Genomic DNA, 5,000 nt, shown 5'->3' on the forward strand with positions numbered 1-5,000 from the left:
AAAAATGTTGCAATTTCGATTGTAAGAATGAAACTTTCAAACTCCGAAAATGTATCGTGTGTTTGATTGATTTATTGTTTTTCGGGCCCTCGAGGGAAAAAAAGATTTGATAATCAACGAATCGTAAGTGTTTTGACTTATTTTCACGTAATCAAGTTAGCCATTTCCTTATCGGCTTTCATCTAAACACTGGTTTGGCCACATTTTGTTTTTGAAAGAGCCAATAATTTTGAGCGCTTTACAAGCTATCTTTAGCTATCATATTCAACACAGACAATGAAAGCTCGTCTAGATGTCTTGGCATGCATGAGAGCTTTCAAAGTTGAAGAGTATCACGTGATTTTGAATCGAAAATTTCCATCTCTACCAGCTCTGAATAAGAAAAATCATTATTTACAGCTATATTTCCGTCTGCTTTGTTCGATGCAGTTAATTTAGTTTGGGCACAAAATGATCTTTGAGGATTTCGAAAAGCCAGACTTGTATTTTAACTCTAAACAGAAGCCGTTTTTTTCTTTGAGTCAAGGCCGCAATGAAATATTAATGATCCAGATAGTATTTCTGTCTCCTTGTCTGAGGCGATTTTTATTGCATACTCCTGTGGTTTTTGAGGAGAATTTCTGTTAATGGCTTCCAAGATTGGCACGGCCATCTGCCTTTAGCAAGCCCGATTGCTTTAAAATTTAATTTGCTATTCAAAAAAGGTCGGCCCTTACTGTTTATACGAAATTTGGATTTACCAGTCGAGACAATGATATCGCGCTAGGTGAAAAGTGTATCGCAAAACGCCAGCAGGTAGGAAATCCATATTTTGTTCTCTTTTCCCGAAGAGCACACGGCTTTCGGTTCCAGGCCATTTTTCAGCGACGTGTGCGATAAAACGTAAATATGACAAACAAACTCCGGCATCTTTTTTGTATTTATATTTTATATTTTTTGTATTTATATTTTATTTTTATATTTTTTGTATTTATAATTGAATAATAACAAGACCTTGCTGCTACGAAACAGTTTTATTTCAGTAATATTTACTTTACAAAATGTTATTCAAATATTCAAAAGCTAAAAGCTTTGGGATGAAGAAGTATGGGTATAAAACAATGCAGTCATTTCAGTTTACTTACAAACGCAAATATGCTCTAAGAGATTTCGTTTGAACACCAAGTCATTTGTCATAATGAACGTCCGTGTCACTGATCATTAATATCTACAAAATAAGCTACCTTCTTTCGCTTTAGTGTGCATCCCCTAGACCTGTCCTTAGATATTTTCAAGGAAAATCGCATTTTTTTCCTGAGGGCGAAAATCACATTTAAATTTTAGGAATAATCAGGTGTACAAATCACGTTTCTCCGAATTATTAAAGCCCCCTACCCGCAGTTAGAATTGCCACAAATATGTATACTACTGCATTCTAAAAAGGAGGAAAGTAGCTCTTTCTTTTTCGCTTAATTCTTAACTCTTCGTTCAACTTTTAACTCCTCTCGAGTGTACCGTTGTTAACTCCTTTGGTAGTTTTTTCTGCAACTAAAATAAAATCTCAAAATAATTGCAAAAAATCTTAATTTGTAGCAGCTTGCCATATCTATCATAGCTTGCAGCAATACTCGTCCTAGAATAGTAGTCTTAAATTTCCATTTTCTGTGAATCGCCGGCGGTCCAATGAAAGCCTGAGTCATTTCTTCCTGCCGAAAATTCAACTCCGGAATATTCATCTCATTTTGATTATGCGGAATTCATTTTTTTTAAATGGTGAATGAATTTGTTTCTTTGTGGTTTCTATCTCCTTCTTCTGCAGTTTCCTCCAGTTTCTTTTTTGTAGCAGATAAATGGATGGCTAAGGTGGTATTTACATGAGACCGGGACTAACTCAGATCGTCATAAGTTCGTACCGGCTTCCATATATTTCTTTCTTGCGTTTACATGAGACCGGTCTAACAATGAACTGCGATCGGGGTTACTGGACTGATGAGACGAGAAACTCTCCTACACGACAACTAATCTCAGACCGGATCTAGAAATTTCAAGCTTTGTATCAGATGCTTTTAGGTCAGCGTGATATATTTATTGGACAAAAGATATAATTTCGTCTCGGTTCAAAAATTTCACACCGGTCTGAATTCGTCCCGGTCCCATATAAATACCTCCTAAATTTGTAGCCTGATGATTTCTGCCGCCTGAGGAGGCTCGGAAATTCAGGCCACCAAATTTGGAGAACGGATATTTCTACGGTGACGTACAAAGAGCAATTGACTTCGCAGCCAGAGAGCGTTTTGCAATTGCCTGAAAGTTGACAATAAAGATCTTTTCCTGTCTAATTTAAGAGACTAAAAAATTTGCCATTTCTCCCAAAAAAGAAAGCTTATTTCTTTCGATATGAATTGGCAAAATGATTTTCATTCTTGCCAGCTCTAGGTTCACAGTTGGGAATCATACTGCAGTATATTAACAAGTGAATGGGATGCTGAAAAGTATTTTACACCGCAACAAAATGAAAAAAATATTAGAGAAACATCTCATGTTATTTTGGGAGTAGGGGAACTGAATTTTTACTTTTTTAGCCGGGGTAAGGTGAAGTGGTTGAAAAATGAGTCCTTCGTTAATTTTTCATCACAAAATCCTCAATATCGCCAAATCTTTCAATTAAACGATCACTTTTACGATATCCAGTGAAATTGCTCGGTCCCGGCAACATTGTACTTATCATTTTAAAATTCTAAGCAATGCAATGTAAGCACACCATAAAATTCTTCCTAAAATTCTGGTAATAACTCATGACACAAATTGGAGTCAGAGATTTCGAGGGCTTACTAATGGCGAAAAGTCAATGTTGTATCATACTCGGTTTTTTTCGAGTATGCCAGAGTCGTTATCGAGAATATCACTGCACAACGTATTTGAATATTCAGATAATCTTTTCATGTTGGAACAGGAACCGGCACTGGAAACTATTTCACCTGAAATTGTACTTTTCAAACTGGATTAAGTTATCCAGTGAGCTAAGCTATTCGGGATTTCTTCGTGTATGATCTTCGCACATCTCAGCTACCCAGCAAGATTTTGTCACGCAATTTGCAGTTTGTTCAATTATAATTAAGTAATTTCAGTAGAAGATGGCTAGATTAAGTAAGATAAGTAATCGGCCAATGATTGGTGCCATTTCCAATAACGTGGCGCGAACAAGTTGTTAAAGTAATCAGCCGAAGCAGGAGCCCGTTATTCGGAAGTCCCGAAGCTTTACGGGCCATTTTCGGATGTCACCATTCCCTTTGTATCTCAAGAACGGAGAGGATTTAAGTCTTCAAACTTCTCAGTCATTTTATTTTCGTTACCTTGAAAACATGTTAAAAGATCGGCCTTCCAAAACACGCGGTTGGCAGTTTCACAAATGGTTTTTCGGGCCCGAAAAGTTTTCGGGACTTTCGAGAAATGGGCCCTAGGAGCTATCGATCCAACATTGTTCGACCGTTTGGCCAGCCATGTTGGATGATGTTCGTCCAACATTTTTTTGTTTCATCAAGTGTTGGATGGAGTTTTGCTTTTGATCAAACACTGCGACCAACTATTTTGCTCGACGCAACAATGTTGCAGTGTTTTGCCTCTCTTCCAACAAAGTTGTGTCCTGAATCGAGTCACGTTCGCGCTGCTAGCCAATCACGAATCGCTAATTTATTTTCAAGCCTATAACGTTGTAGGCTTCTAGCATTATTTGCAACAAAGATGGCGGACAAGGATCAACAGCCAGAAACCTTGATCAGCGAGTATGAAGCAAGGCCATGTCTTTGGGACGCTTTTAGTCCCCTTAATCACTATCGCCCTGTTTTGAGATATCTGGCTCAGTAGCGTTTACAATTTATTCAAATTGATCCGAGCTCACTTTCATCATCTCCTACGCGAGGATGTATCTTGTGGTGAACATACCCTTTTCTACACGTTCTCTTAACCATTTTTGCTTTTCCTCGTTTGAATCCATCATTTCCAACCTCAAACAGCTTCAGTAGCACAAAAGCTACGAGCGGTTTTCGTTTCAGTGTTAGTGCCATACTTATAAATTTAGCGCCACCTTGAACTTAAATTTTTCACCAAGCAATGATGGATAGTGTTTTGCCACTACCTCAACATTTACATCCAACAATGGTGCATGTGGAATCCAACTTCGTTCGATAGTTTGGCCAGGGCTTAAGAGGATCTGAAACTCTATTTTACGTCTTCTCCTTGGAGATGTTTTCCGAAAAAAAAAAAGGTCAAGTCGAAACGGCAGTAACTTTGACATTTTAGAAGGAAAGATCCTTTTATGCTGAAAGTTGCTTTGATGAATCATGAATCCTTTTGTAGAACATTTTTGCAGGTCCGTACATGGTGGAATAGAGGGCACCATGTCCCCGCCAAAACCGAATGGAAGATTTTCCAGCATAGTGGTTTTGTTTCGTGATCTATTTCTTGTAGCTATGGTCGGAAATTGCAATGAAATCGACAAAGTAACCGAAAACAGTAAATTCTAAACATTTATTGTAAAAGTCTAGCAATGGGGTGTGCAGGGGCGGATTTTGTTCCCCCCGTTCCTCCTCCAATTCTCCCTCCTAGACGAAAGACCTTGGTATGGCCTTGGCCCTTGTTTTCAGGGACCGTATAACTTTAATCACTATCCGACTGTTTCAAGGTGTAGAAAGATTTCAGTTTTACGAACCCTCTTAGCACGTCTAAGTTAAGGCGTGCACAAAGACCCTGGCCAACGTTCGACCTGAAATACATTTTACTATCTGGATAGTGACTTATTCACTGGATAAAGTTTTCCCGCCTTCGAACAACTGGGGGCCAGTTGTTTTGTAGATAGTATATATCTTGTAAATCAACGAAGCCAGTGGTCGGCACTCGTGAGGAACCCCAACGACCGAGGATTATGTCAAATATCACCAAAGGGGGCAAGATTATTGAGCGCCGATTGACTGAGATTTGAAGGGGGAGCGGGGAGTGGGGCATTTTGTATTTTCAAGGACACT

Source organism: Montipora capricornis, chromosome 4 (assembly GCF_036669925.1).
Source record: "Montipora capricornis isolate CH-2021 chromosome 4, ASM3666992v2, whole genome shotgun sequence".
NCBI lineage: Eukaryota > Metazoa > Cnidaria > Anthozoa > Scleractinia > Acroporidae > Montipora > Montipora capricornis.